The sequence below is a fragment of the Rattus norvegicus genome, chromosome 2 (assembly GCF_036323735.1).
Source record: "Rattus norvegicus strain BN/NHsdMcwi chromosome 2, GRCr8, whole genome shotgun sequence".
Classification (NCBI taxonomy): domain Eukaryota; kingdom Metazoa; phylum Chordata; class Mammalia; order Rodentia; family Muridae; genus Rattus; species Rattus norvegicus.
In genome coordinates this window covers 41603927-41619749 of record NC_086020.1, presented here as the reverse complement: position 1 = coordinate 41619749, position 15823 = coordinate 41603927, and the positions used below count along the sequence as shown (strand labels likewise).

The following is a 15823-nucleotide window of genomic DNA, read 5'->3' as shown; positions in this document are numbered from 1 at the left end:
TGGACCATCAAAATAAAATTCAACAGATATTTATATAAAGACATTTTAGAGGAACCAGTAATTTATGTATCCAAGGAACCTTTACCAGGCATGATATATATGTGTATATGTATACATATCTGTGCATATGTATATGACTTTCAATCATAATTGAAAAACTAAAAATGATAAAAGCCAATGTCTTTAACTATCTTTCAGCCCCCTGATTAAAGTTTGGGTTGAACTTGGGTTCACTGAATAGGAACTGTGTATTTAATTACATTACAGTCCCACTAAGTGTAACTCCCAGTTATGTCTCCATTAAATCATTGCACCCATTTCTACATCCTGAGTGTAATAACAGCTTTAATAACTTGCTGTGTGTTCTCTTCTGTGACACACTTAAGTGTGAGACTGTCAATGTGCAAACATTTTCACGGGATGAGTGTCATTACACTGAGAACTGGTTGTCACTGACTTGCCGCTGGCATCAGGAAGCTGCAAGCTGAGCAGCGGAAAGCACTTTGCCTCAAGAATGCTCTGTGTTGGTCATTGTGCTTCTCAGTCCCTGACCAGAGAGTGGCTGAGCTCTGCCTTGACATCCAGAGGATTCCAGGATATGACATTCAGTCCAGCTCCTCTCATACAAGTCACTCACTGCTTACACAAGACTTTAGCTCTTCAGGATGCCCGGGGTGCATTCAGCATTTTTATTGGTATTTTAGTCATCAAAAATGGCTACTTGTAGGGGCTGGAGAGATGGTTTAGTGGTTAACAGTGCTTCCTGCTCTTCTGGAGGACCAGAGTTCAGTTCCCATCATCCATATTGAGCAGCTTACAACCGCCTATATCTTCAACTCCAAGGCATATCACTCCCTCTTCTGGCCTCTGCAGGTATATGCATTAAGGTACACACACACACACACACACACACACAGAGAGAGAGAGAGAGAGAGAGAGAGAGAGAGAGAGAGAGAGAGAGATGTACACTCAGAGATGTGCAAGCACAATAAAGAGAGAGTGAGAAAGAGAGATGCACACACAGATACACAGATATTTCATTTGAAAATAAAATAACTCTTTTAAAAAGTATTCGTTTGCTAAGGTTCTAAGAGCTAAAAGCCTGGCTTGATTTGCACTGCTATTAGTCTGTACCACCACCTCATTCATAAATGGCTCTCCAGAACTCTCATTAATGGCAGTCACCAAGAGGAGTAGTGGGTGAAAAAGAAAGTAGTAAAGATGAATAAAAAATAATTCTTTTAAAAACTATATAATTTCATTGTAATTATTTAACTATTAAATAAAATTATCTCAGCAGTTTAAAAAATGAACATTCTCAAAATACTCAAGGATCTATTATTTGGCTACTCACTGATTCAACAAGTATGCAGTAGATGATGCGGTCCCTCTTGCCTATTGTTGGCATCCCTAAATAAGAAGTGATAAGGAACTAGATATAATAGGAACACACACACACACACACACACACACACACACACATACACACTCATACACCCATGTAAGGGAGGAGATATATCTTGAGGTGATTGAATGCAAACAAGAAAAGCAGAAGATGGTGTGGAGAAATGCTCTTCTTATCCCAATAATAAAAGAAGCTATAACTGACCAAGGGCTATGTGAATAGTGGGTATGGCTGAAGTAAAGGGAGCTGAGTGGGGAACAACCTTAAGCCAGGAAAAGGAGAAGACCACAGAGAAGCCTGAGACAGGTTCATGCCTACCCTATCCAGAGAGCACAAGGAACCTGACACTGGAGGTGAAGGGAAGTGGGATAGAGAGAGATCAGATACAGGGTACAGCAAGGGATACATTATAGTCTGTGGGATCAAAATGTTTGTTTAATGAGAAGTAAATACAATTCTATTAAAGTTCTAATTTAATGAAAAGTACATTTAAAATGTTTGAGCAGGCAAGGGCCAAGATCTGAAATGTTTTTAAGTGCTACTCTGGCTACTGTGCCAACAATGATTGGACAGGGAAGACCTGGGTCACAGAGTGGGAACAGGCAAACTGGGCAGGAAACTGTTGAAATAGCCCAACAGAAAATAATAATAATAATAATAATAATAATAATAATAATAATAATAATAATAAATCAGCCTAATACTGGTGTGTAGTGGCATCCAACAAGCAGTTGTTGAAGGAATAAACAAATAAACTAAAGTGAAGATTTCAATTTTACAAGTTGACGAAACAGCTCAGTAAGTCTAAGTGCTTGTGCTAAGTGTAAAGGCCTGAGTTTGACCCATTTAGAAGAGGAGCAAAATAATCACGGGAGGCAGAGGCAGGGGAGGGAACTGGGTAGCAAGGGGCGGCTGTGGAGAAATGGAGGGGCAGGACCAGGAATGGGGAAAAAACAAGAGGGATGCCCAAAGGGTCAGGAGAGTAAATCAAATTATGCAGTAGTAAGGATTCGGGGGAGGGGGTCCTAAAACTTTCCAGGGACCTGGGATGTGAGAGGCTCCCAGGATTCAATGAAATGACATTAGCCAAAACTGCCCAAAAGTGGGGAGGATAGAACTGGAAGAGACCACATCCAGTAGATAGGAACGACCCTCAATTGAGGCAGGGGACCTCCCACTCATCTTCAAATTTTAACCCAAATTTTTCCCTGTCTAAGTGCAGCAGAGACTGAAGGAAAGGCCATCCAGTGACCACACCAAATCCTGACACTATTACTGAGGCCATATTGTGCCCACAGACAGGAACCTGACATGGTTGTCCCCTGAGAGGCTCTACCAGCAACTGACTGAGACAAAGGCAGATACTTACAGTCAACCACTGGATTGAGGTTGGGGACTGATATGGAAGAATTAAAGGAAGGACTGATGAAGCTGAAGGGGATTGCAATCCCACAGGAAGATCAACAGTGTTAACTCACCTGCACCCTGCAGAGCTCCCAGAAACTAAGACAAAAACCAAGGAGTTTACACGGGCTGGTTTATGGCACAGGGTATGTGTGTAGCAGAGGATTGCCTTGTAGAGCCTCAGTGTGAGAGGATGTGCCTAATCCTGTGGAAACTTGATGCCTTAGGGAAGAAGGATGCTGGTGAGGGTGAGGTGAGGGTAGGTAGGCCAGTCAGGGAGCACCCTCTCAGATGTAGGGGTAGAGTGGGCTGGAGAACTGGGGAAGGGGGACCACGAAGGGGGCAACTTTTGAAATGTAAATAAATAAAATAATTTAATAACGATTAAAAAAAAAAAGACCAGAGTTTGAGTTTGATCCCAAGGCCTACACCTACAGGGTGAATGGAGAGTTGACTCCAAAAGTTGTCCTCTGTGATCAACATATGAGCCTACACACACACACACACACACACACACACACACACACACACACACACACACACACACACACATCAATCAACCATTGTAATTGTAAAATGTTTAATTATCCATTTCTGTTCTATGTATGTGGGTTAACTCTCATAATCTCAGCACTGAGGAGGTATAGGCAGGAATGCACAATAATTCTAAGTTGTTATTGTTGTTGTTGTTGTTGTTATTATTACTCATTTCTTGTGACCAGAGAGATGGCTCCAGCAAGCTAAAAGCACGTGCTGCTCTTGCAGAGGACCCGGGGTCAGTTCTCAGCCCCTACATGAAAGGCTTACAATCAGTAACTCCTGGCCCAGGCGATCAGCACCCTCCTCTGGCTTCCTCAGGCACGAAGCATGTACACAGTGTACTTACATAATTCTAAGCAACACACTAGCATGTACAATTACAACCAACGGACACTTTAAAATTACTAATTTCTTGAAGGAACATTTGATTGATTCTGTAGTTGGCATTTCATATATAAACTCACTCTACAGAATAACCGCCCTTTATATTTTCATATATCATTTACCAGATTTGATCCTGAGTCTGCCCCTCTGCTAATTTTTCTCATCAAAAGTTGTCTGTATTCACCTTTCCTTTCGAGTTTAGAAAGTGCAACCCACCCATACCCAGTGCCTTGGTTTATAACGGTCCCTTCGCCTGCTGCCACCTCATAGTTCTTGTGTCAGAATTCAAAAGTTGTTCTAAATGAGCCTTTGCCAAAGGACATTGCTAAGTGAAGCTTTATATTTGGGTACAAGCTCAACTTGTGGCACATCTTGGCCATGCCAAAGAGCATTTACAACAAAATGTATTTCTCAATAGCTGGAAAAGTAAGACGATGGAAAAGCATTTGTAGCCAACATTGGCCTGAGGAACATTGGATGGATTAGAGAAAGATCCTGGAGATAGAAAAGCCATTTAGCAAATCACTGGAGGATTGTAGACATGAAATTGCAACCATAACAGAGTGGTGTGTGGAAAGAGTATGTGTTCTTGATACTGGTGGATGTCAGTGTTCAATGGACACCTTTGGAAGGGGTTCCAGGTTCTTACTGCCTGGAAGGAGGTGGACAGAGGCACACGGAGAGCAAGAAAAGCAAGAGAATTTAAGAAAGGACACACACTGAGGGAGAGGCAGGCTGCAGAAGAAACAGTTTAGTGGCTGAAAGGTCTTCAATGTACACACTGTCAGGACAAGTGTGCCATGTAGCGTGATCTTCAGTGTCATCTGCATTCTCTGGAACATGTAGTTATGCATACAACTTCACATGACATGAATCTCCACCCACGGGTAACATGACAGCGGGAAGTGACTCTCTGCTCCTATACCAGTGGATCCATTTGTGCGGTGTAGTCCTGCTATTGGATTTAGTCAAAGGAATTGAAATCAATGTATAGGAGGGATGGCTGCACGCCTCCCAAGTTTGTTACAGCACCAGGCCCAATGGCCCAATGCGGAATCAACCTAAGTGTCCATCAGTGAATGAATGAACAATAGAATAAAATAAAAATGTAGAATTTTTATAGCTCCAAGAGAAATAAGGATTTTTCTTTAAAAGGGGAAAGAAGGAAAAGAAAGAGGGAGGGAGATGGAGTATTAAACACCACAATGGAATGTTATTTAGCCATAAAAAAATGCAGAGATGCTATCATTTGTAGCAGCATAGATGAGAATATATATATATATATATATATATATATATATATATATATATATTGATCGAAGTAAGCCAGGCACAGAAAGACTAACACATTTTCTCACTCACTTGAGGAAGCTAAAAGTTTAACCACATTGAAGTAGAGAACAGAACGAAATTCAAGGAGCTAGGATGGGTAGGTGGGAGGGAGGAGAGAGAAGATGGACAGTGGGTAGCAAATGTAGTAAGTATAAGGAAGTAATTCTAATACTGTAAAGATCGTATGGCAAAGTTCATAATAATTATTGTATGTCTATAGGGACATAGAAGAAAAGGGTTTGAAGGTTTATAAACATTTTCATATTTGTCAAGATGGGAATGCTAATTTCCCCCACCTCATCATTCTATATTTTGTGTGTGCGTGTGTGTGTGTGTGTGTGTGTGTGTGTGTGTGTGTTAAATTATAATACTTAACTCCATAAGTGCAAAGATTTAAATCGATTAAAAAGTAAGCAGTTGGGGGCTGGAGAGATGGCTCGGTTGGTTTTCTAGTTAAGCTTCTCGGCTGAAATAAACCCTGTGGCCAAAGGCAACTTGGGAAGAACAGGCCTTATTTCATCACACACATCCAGGTAACAGTTGGAGGGGAGCCAGGGTCTCAAGCGGGAACAGAGGCAGGGATCACGGAGAAAAGCTGCTTCTGATTTCCTCTTCCTCTTCCTCCTCTTCCTCCTCCTCCTCCTCCCCTCCTCTTCTTTCTTCCTTACCCCCTCTTCCTCTCCTCCTCCCCCTCCCCCTTCCTCCTGTTCTTCTCCCCCTTCCCCTCCCCCTTCTAACCCCCCTTCCTTTCCCTCTCTCTCTCTGGCCTGTCCTCAGCCTGCTTTCTTATACAACCCAGGACCCCCTGCTCAGGAGTGGCACACAGTGGTCTGTGTTCTTCCCCATCCAGCAACCAAGCAAATACCCCACAAGCATGTCCACAAGACCCATCTGATAAAGACAATCCCTCAAGGACTCCAAACACCACAGACTCATGGGACTGGCAAAGTCCTGGGTTCATGTACGATGTTAGCAGTGTGTGCAGCAAATGTCAACCAGAACTTCCTTCTCCCCGATGTTTATAGCCTGAGACCACTTCACTACTGAGATGAGCTAAGGCTGTCTCCTTGGTCAGTTGTATATAAAAAACCTGCCTCCTCATTTGGGTATATAGAATAAACCTGCCCCCTTGATTCAGATTATGAAATAAATGTGCTGAGCTTTCAGGTCACTGATAGTATTTCTCTATCAGAGCACATGGCCCATCTGATCACAGCTTTTCTGTATGTGTGTTTGCTGTTTCTTCATTCCTCGTGGCCCCAGTTAGGTCAGTCCCTAAGCACACTGCATCAAAAGAATATGGTGGAAAAACAATCCAAGCAAATCCTAATGTCAACTTAGGGCCTTCACAAGCACACAGGCACACACACAGGCACCTGCATGCACACATACACCCACACCTGTGCAAACACACACACACACACACACACACACACACACACACACAAAATCACTCAGAATAATGTTTGACTAATAGCTGGGTTTCCTTTGACCCAGTCAAGCCCGCTACCTAAAATGAACTGTAGAAGCCACATAGTTCCCAGTTAGAAGTACAAGGACCTTTCAGTGATTACCAAACACCATGCTAGGTATTGTGCCGATGCATTATGCACATATAATTAAGATCCCTGGCCCATTATCTACCATACTAGAGCTATAACAGGACCCCAGATAAGGCTGGCTTCATCACATGAGCCACGTGAGACAGTACTCTCCAGTTGGTCTTAGAGCTGATGTTAGACATTTATAGCAGAATTGAGTTCTGCAAACCTAGATGAGTCACAAGCAGAAAGACTGAGCCACAAGCCACAGGGAAACAGGAGATGTCTGTGTAAACAAGAAAGAATACCAAGGGATACAGACTTTGTTATGCTCAAAATCACCAAGGTAGCTTATGATTTCAATGTGAATTCTATGCACAGTGGCCCCTAGATTCCGTAGCTGGTTTACGGTTTTGACTACTTTCTCCACTGATGTCTACCTACTTAATACCTTGATTTCAGTTCTTGACACCTGATACCCTCAGCAGAGTTAGCCACATCAGGCCGGAACACGGTGATCTGAAAGCTGTGAGCCATTCATTAAGTGTTGTACAGCATCCGTTAGACTTGTGTCATTTCTTGTATAACAATAGGAAACCGATACACATTTTATAGGCAAAACTCTTAAGTGTTTGTCTGGTATAGCCACGACAGGACAGTGAGAATAAAAGAAATGTCAATATTTACTGTGTGACTAGCTATAAGAGATGCGAGGGTGACAGTGGGGGATTAAATATGGCTTCAAAGTCACTGCAAGGCTGGAAGGAAGACTGAGCCACAAGCCACAGGGAAACAGAAGGTGTCTGTGTATACAAGAAAGAATATTAAGGGATACACACTTTATTATGCTCAAAACCACCAAGGTAAGTTATGACTCAGTTTTACAAATTCTATACACAGACGTACCTAGATTCCATAGCTGGTTTATGGTTCTGACTATTGCTAACAGAGTTTCAGATATTTATGACAAGCACAGATTTCTAATCTCAGTGAAACTCTCACCCTGGAAGTCAAGTATAAGTAAGCTATTTCCAGTTCATAAGTGATCTCACCCAAACACCTACAATTGTAGGTGCATAATGACCTCGCCGTTCTGTGCTTACTGCGTGCCTCTGCCTGCTGTAAGCTGGTGCACGATGACCTCGCTGTTCTCTGCTTTGTGTGCCTACGTTCTCTGTAAGCAGCACATTGGCAACTCTGCTATTTGAAAATTCACCGAAGTCATCCACTCTGATCCCCGGAATGACAAAGTTGGAATTTAGAGCTGGCGAGCTGGATCTATCAGTAAGCACACTTGCCATGCAAGTCTGCCGATCTGAGTTCAAATCCCGAATCATCACGGAAAGAGCTGAGAGCATCCATCAGAGTGTCATCCATACACCCAGCACCGGGGGAGGCAGAAACAAGACTCTCCGTGGCTTGCTGGCTACCAGCCTAGCTCCAGGTCCATTGAGATACTCTATTTCAGAGAAATAAGGTCAAAAGTGACGAGTGGAGCAGGCACTCAACTCTCTCTGGCCTGCACGAGCATGCCCATGAACCCCTGGCGCACACATGTACGCATACATCGCCCAAATACACGGTATCGACACACTATTTTTTTTTATTAAAAAAAAGGAAGTGGGAATTTAGGCATACATTTGATTGCTAATGAACCATGAAAATTAACCCACAGTCATATATGTGAGGGCACAGCGGTGAAAATAGAATCCAAAGAGATGAATGGAGTCATGGGGAGGAGGAAGAACAGAGAGGGGAAGAGACTCAGCCAGTCTTCTACTTCAGACCCTGTATCTGCAGTCTTGACTGGGTCCTCCGACCCTGACCCCTACTGCTTCACTGTGTATGTAGGCGTGTCTGTCCGCCCCAGCCTTTCCCTCCGCAGCTAATCCTGTTACTGCAGCAGTTGTAATAAGGGATCCTCCCCCTTTTAAGCGTCCCTGGAGCCTCCAGCTCAGCACAGCTATCAAAGGCCTCTAAATTATTCTTAAAGGCCCAAGATTAAAGTTTGGCCTCTGCTGAATTACAGCACATAACGACGTAGTATGATGACGACATATTATGATGATGATGACGTATTATGATGACGACATATTACGATGACGACGTATTATGATGATGTATTATAAGAGTTTGCTGGCTACTGACAAACCATGAAAGGCTAAAGTCCGGGATTAGCAGATGATTTGGCTAAACCGCAGCAGCTAAACTCAGTTCTGAAAGAAACTTACCAAGCTGCTTAAAATCATCTAGATTTTTAAAGAGCTTCATCACAAATGGTCCCTGAATAGCAAACATATTTGATGTAGCTAGAGGGCGGGGTTGGGGTGGGGGTGGGGAATCATTTCAACAAAAGGAGGTCAGAGGAGGTTAACAGGGAATATGCAGAACCCTGGGAAGGCCTCTGGCTTCACAGGCAACACCTGGAAGGAGTAAGCGACTTCCTGCCAGGCAAATATTTTTAACAGCAAATTTCCTACTCCTGGCAACAACGGCGGAGAATCATGGGAGCCCGGGCCGTGAAGCCCAACGTGGGGTGGTAGCACCCACACTGGAATCTGAAGTGCTTTGGTGCTCAGCAGCACCAAGCTACCAAGCTAGAAACTGAATGTAACTCTGACTGGGAGGCCAGGCCTCTCAGGGAACAAGGGAGGCCTGTGAGCCCGGGCGGGGGAGGGTGTGTGTGTGTGTGTGTGTGTGTGTGTGTGTGTGTGTGCGCGTGTGTGTCAGGCTCACAAAGGCAACAAGCACCTTTGTGTTCCTCTCAACACTGTGGTCCTTATATCCTTTCAGAGCCCTGTGGCTGACACACACTGTGGGCCTGGGCATCATCTTACCCTTTTGTCCTTAGTAATAATGATTACTTTATGGTGTTTTTTCTTTTACGTATTCCTTCCCACTGCCTTCTTTTTCCCTTCTCTTCTCTGCTTCCTTTTGCCCTCCCCCCTTCTTTCTTTTATTCATCTTGCATCTTTTTTTATTTTTTTGCTAATTTTCAAGGGTTCTAATGAGAATTCAAATTGTAGACTTGTCATTTTACCATATTAGATACTTTGAAACCTATAAATCTTCTGAATACCTAATATACAGGGTTTTAGATTACAATTATTATTCAGAGGCACACACATGACACAGAAGTCAGAGGACAACTTGCAGAATTGTCAGTCACACCTTTACCCACAGAGCACATTCACTCGATTGTTTGATTGATTGATTGATTGATTAAAATATGGACGTGTACCTGGAGAGAGAAAGAATAAAGGGGCTTTATTTAAAGGATAACATGCAACATTTGGTGTCAGCCTTCACTAGCTATATCATTTGTGGGTTTCTTCCTTTCATTTAAACTCAAGAGGCTTTCTAGACCCTGAAACCTGTTTGACTGCATTTTCTTTATGTAGCTTTCTCTGAAAAGTGCTAATTGGCTGGATTCTGGAATTGACTGACAGGTAATGGCTTGACTGCAGTTTAGGTAAGAGGTTGGTAGGGACCAGGCTCTGCAGCTCTCACTCAGTTACCCTCAGACCTGTCTTACACAAAGCCCTGACTTCAGGTCTCTGGGAGCAGCCTCCCTAGGGAGACCACAGGAGTGATATAATTACTTGACCTCCTCCCACAGGCTGAGAGCTGGAGCTGGGCTCTGGAAGCCCTGTCTAGTAACAATCAACAATCAGGAGAACCAGAGCAGGATGGTAGGAGTCAAGGTTTCTGCCTACTCTGTGCTCCAAGTTGCCAGAGACTGCATGCTGACGGAATGTTAGAAGAAGCCCATGTATAAGAGGAATGTTCCAGGCAGAGCTGGAGTAACCACAGAGCTGCAGTGCAAGTCTCAGAATCAAGTAAGTCTCACAGGGGGCTTTTACAGAATGAGGCACCATGATTGCCTGAAAAACAAACAAACAAACAAATAAAAAGCCCCAAAAACAAATCTGTACCTCAAACTGGTTGTGCCACTTGCTATAAGCTGTGGGATGTTGTAGCCTGAAGAATTTGAAATATAAAAGGCCTAAAAGTTGTCTAGTTCTTATACTTTCATAGAAGAAGCAGGGGGTTGCGGATGGAGGGCTCTTTAAAGAAGTCGGAGACCATTCAGCCAGGAGCGGGGATGGGGCTCACCCACCTGCAATCCTGGCTTTGTTTTAGGAGGTTGAGGCAGGAAGTTCATAGGTTTAAGCCCAGTCTGAGATCCTGTCTCAAAAAAAGAAGAAAGAAAGAAAGAAAGAAAGAAAGAAAGAAAGAAAGAAAGGAAGAAAGAAAGGAAGGAAGAAAGAAAGAAGAAAAGAGAAAGGAAAGGAAAGGAAAAGAGAAGAGAAGAGAAGAGAAGAGAAGAGAAGAGAAGAGAAGAGAAGAGAAGAGAAGAGAAGAGAAGAGAAGAGACCGAAAAAAGCCAGTTTTGCAGCAGGCAATTACAGTTATCTTTTGGCAAGGTTGCTCCAGGAGTTATGTCAGAAACCCTAGAGGACTGGTTAGAACAAGTTACTGAGCCTTGCTCCCAGAGTTTCTGATTAAGAATGACTTCTTCTGGCCTGAGACTTGTTTCCAACACGTTCCCAGATGATTGTGGTGATAAAGGTCCAAGGGTCATCTGCTGAGCACCATTGCTTTAACTGTATCTTGAGGCCATGTGTGATACAATGATACAATGTCCAAGGCACACTTAAAGACAGCAGAGAGGAAGGAACATGGGTAGGGACAGGAAGAGAAGACTGTGGATGAATTAATTGCCCTTGGAGCTAGATGACAAGGTGCATAAGGGGTCACTGCTATTCTTCTATCTTCTTTTACACTTGAATTTTCTGTTTAAAATTGATATAGGTCTGTAATCCCTGATAACGCTTAAAGGTCTTGAATTCAAGGCTGGCCTGGAAACCTATGGCAACCCTGTCTCTAAATAAAAAGTAAAAAACCAACTGGGGATATGGTTTGGTGCACTATGGCAAAGGCATGCTACTATAGCACACACACACACACACACACACACACACACACACACACCACACATATCATCACACACATATCCATATATACCCACCACATACATATCACACAACATTGCCCCACACATGCACATCCATCTCACAAGCACACATACACATTTTACACACACATCACATATACATATGCACAGCACAGACATATACATACTATGCACACACGCACATATTCACATACTATATATCATCTATACACATATACACCTATCTCTCACACATACACATCATATATACACATTTTTATATACACAGATTTTGCACAATACACATCACACATACACACACACACACACACATCACACACATTTTATATACACATGAATAAGCAAGCAAATAGTTCTGGGGATATATAGCTCAGTGGTAGAGCACTTGAATACTATGCATTCAAGATCCATGGTTGGGTTTATTTTGCTAAGCAATGTCTTATTCTGTAGCCCAGGCTGCCCCAAATTCACAACCTCCTTTATTAGCCTCCTAAATGCTAGAAATTGTAGGTATCAAGCCCAGCCTCAACATCCGTTTTTGGTGTGGGAAGCTGTCTTTAAACTCTCAGTGATGGAATTAGGGGTCTTAGTTAAGGTTTTAGTGCTGTGAACAGATACCATGACCAAGGCAGCTCCTATAAGAACAACATTTAATTGAGGCTAGCTTACAGGTTCAGAGGTTTAGTCTGTTATTATCAAGGCGGGAACATGGTAGCATCCAGGTAGGCCTGGTGCAGGAGCTGAGAGTTCTACATCATCATCTGAAGGCTGCTAGCAAAATCCTGACTTCCAGGCAGCTAGGATGAGGGTCTTAAAGCCCACACCCACAGTGCCATGCCTATTCCAAAAAGGCAATACCTCCTAGAACAGGGACACACCTTCCAATACTGCCATTCTCCCTGGGCCAAGCATATACAAACCATCAAACTACCAAACCCAACACATTCTCTTCTTGACCTAAAAGTAAAAAAAATCTCAACAAATTAAAAAATAGGCAAGACTGCACCTCTCATCTCCAGGGATGGGAGGAGTCTACAGAACTTAACATACCTCAATTTATTGTTCTATGGCCTTGCCACTGAATGTCACCAGCACACACACGTGTGCCTGGAGCTAACCTCAGAGCCCTCCACCTTCGTTCCTTAGTCCTTCTGCAAGGAAATAGGGACAGAAACTCTCCCAGCTACAAACCACCCTAGACTCCCCTTGTGACCAGAGAGAGACACCAATAGATCAGACTCTCTGCTGTTCAGGTTTAAGCTGTGGGGTCCAGGCTTCTTCTCAGCTAGATGTTGAGGATGAAGGTGTGACACACATATCACAAACATCACAAACTAGGCACATTGACTTCTAGGATTCCTACAGGGAGACACTTCATTTAGAGCTGCGGTTCTCAATACAATGTTTGTCAGGTAGGAAACTTCAAACCTGATTGCTGCCTGCCTTCTTCCTTCACATATTGTGATCTTATAGTCCATGGGTGTGATCTTGGCACCTGACCTGGGCCTGGGATCCCCCAAGTGATACATGATAATACTCAGTTTAATCTGAGAGCCAGTATCCTAAATTAGGGCTTCTTCAACGGTTTTCAGTTGTGGCTCCCCCTTCTTGCCTGAGAAATTTTTACTCAACTCTGGGCATAAAGGTACACAAAATGTTCGTTCCAATCAGTTATGGCAGAAAGACATACACAGATCTATTCCAAACTTGTTTGGTTTGCATATACTTTGACTACTTCTTAAAGACAAAATAAAGTTAACATGCTAGTGAGATGAACTCTCAACTTTCTCCAGCATTGTTTTATTGACGAAACAATTACTTGTTGAATGCTAGTGTGTGTGTGTGTGTGTGTGTTTCGACAGGGGGTGTGGTGGGGGGTTCAGCAGGACACACAGCCCTTCTCTTTAGAGTGCTTACAATCTTGATGGGGAAGATAAATGTGAACTGGGTGATTTATATATTTAAATCATTATGGTGTAGAAGCTCGGAAAACTAGGCACATTGACTTCTAGGATTCTAGGAACATAACAGGAAATGGTTCTGAGTAGCACGGACTTGGCATCCCTAAGAATTTGAACTGAGATAAAATAATCTAAATTATTGGTAGGCATTTCTCAGGCCAAGGGATGGGGTTTTGTGTCACTGGGTAGGGCGGGGGACAGCCTGAGAAGGTGATGTGGAAAGGTAGGACCGTACAGAGGCACAGAGAGAAATGTACAACAGCTGAGAATACAAAGATCAAAACGAACAGTAACCGTGGCTGTGAAACTGGGCAGATGCTGTCTCTGTGGGGCTGCGAGGACAGCCCTCCCCAACTCCCAGCCCAGCAAAGTAGAAAGCTGATACAGCTTACACAGAGAGGCATAATTAAGTCTGTGTTTTACCTTGTAGGTTGGCTAATGGAGAATACTGTCTGGAGCAAGGGAGCATGCTCGCTTTCCAGCAGGAAGACTCTGTGGCAGCACAGGGAACTGGCACACTCTAGGGCGGGGCCTGCAAACCATCACTGTCACTTCCTGCCAGTGAACAAAGCACACACCCATTCTGTGGCTTCCTAAAGGTTTCTATAAGCCGTGAGGAGTGTAACTGAACTATTTCTGAAGCACTCTATCCTAACACCCCCTTCCCATTCCCTTCTTTTATACCTTCTAGTGAAATGCCGTGTTGAGGTTGAGTTTGACCCTGAGAGTTGGGGTACATGAGTCTAAGAACTGACATCAAAAGCCTTCATAAGTGGAGCGGAGATGTATGGGGAAGGGAGAGGGAATGTGGAGGAGCTCGAAACGAATTTGAGTCTTTGAAGGGGAGGAGTGATGCGGGAGAGGAGGGTGGTGTCTCCACACAGGCTTGGTGTCACTCTCCCCTCACCTGAAAGCCCCTTTGCTGCTGCTGTATGACCCTGGAAAGAGTCTGAAATAAGGGGCAGCTGTAAGTGGGCCGCACCAGGAAAGACCGAGAGCTGCAGGAAGATGGTACAGGTGCTCCTGAAAGTTGGGGAATTTTAGCTGTGACAGCTAGCTGAGAGACAGTTTAAAAAGGAAAAGGAAAAAAAAGAGGAGAAGAGGGGAGGGGAGGAGAGGAGAGGAGAGGAGATGGGAGGAGAGGAGAGGAAGGGACAGGAGGTGAGGGAGGAAGGGACAGGAGGGGAGGTAAAAAAAAATGCTGAATGTTGTTTAAAATAGTTTTTGTTATTGTTTATTTGTTGTTGGTTGGGTTTTGTTTCTCAAGACAGTTTGTATATATATAGCCCAGCCTATCCTGGAACTTGCTCTGTAGACTAGGCTGGCCTTGAACTCAGAAATCCACTTGCTTCTGCCTCCAGAGTTCTGAAATTAAAGGCATGCGAGCTCAGCAGAGCTGGCCCCATTCCTCATCTGAGTAAAGCAGGAGCACTAGCCCTTGGAGCCCAGGCCCAGAATCGCTGGCTGGCTGACCAACTTAGCTTCTACCCAGCCCAGATTCAAAGCTCTGAGTTGTCCCACCCCAACATCTTCCCCATCTATGAACTGTTGCACCATGCTCAAGGGCCTGGTCCTGTAGAGCCAAAGCTTTAGGATCTCCGTGACATGGGACAACAATAAGATATCCAAGGGAAGTCCCCTTGAGGGTCCAATTTTGATAGGATAGCACAGGCCAGAGGCTTTGAACCAGACCGATGAACTTTGCAGTTCTATTTGGGCAGAAGGGTATAATCTGTGACACACTGTAGCTTCCATGGTGAGGTTTTTTTTGTTTTTGTTTTTGTTTTTTTTGTTTTGTTTTGTTTTGTTTTCTTTTGGGAGGAAGCTTCAGGGGTGGAGGGCAGATATGGAGGGACAAGAAGATGAGTGGGATTGGAGTACATGATGTGAAATTATGTATCACAGTAAACAGGTTTTTTCAAGCATATATAGAGCCAGGTGTAGTCGCCCATGCTGATAGTCCTGGCACATGGGAGGCTGGGACAGAGAGATGTACAATTTGGAGTTAGCCTAGGCAGCATAGTGAAGATCTGTCTAAAAGAATAAATAGTCAGTATGGTTAGGTATACCCCCCACAATCTCTCAAGGTCATTCTCCCCTGTGTGTGGTAAATTTAAAGCCAGTATAAGTTACATGAAACATTGTTTCAACAACAAAAAAGTACATACAAAGCTGTATACACTACTCCAGAGGTTGAGACTTGAAGAATGGCCCAAGAGTCCAAGACCAGCCTGGTCAATATAACAAGACTTTATTTCAACAAAACAAGGTAAATAGT

At 43.6% G+C, this 15823-nt stretch overlaps 1 protein-coding gene across 1 annotated transcript in view; it reads right to left on the bottom strand.

Annotated features, from left to right (window-relative positions):
* The window catches only part of Depdc1b (DEP domain containing 1B), a 91522-nt gene extending 77458 nt beyond the window's left edge, over positions 1-14064 (bottom strand). The window contains exon 1 of the mRNA XM_063281722.1: positions 13969-14064. The gene's annotated coding sequence lies outside the window, so the exon portion shown is untranslated. The remainder of the gene's footprint in view (positions 1-13968) is intronic.
* Positions 14065-15823: the final 1759 nt, after the last annotated feature.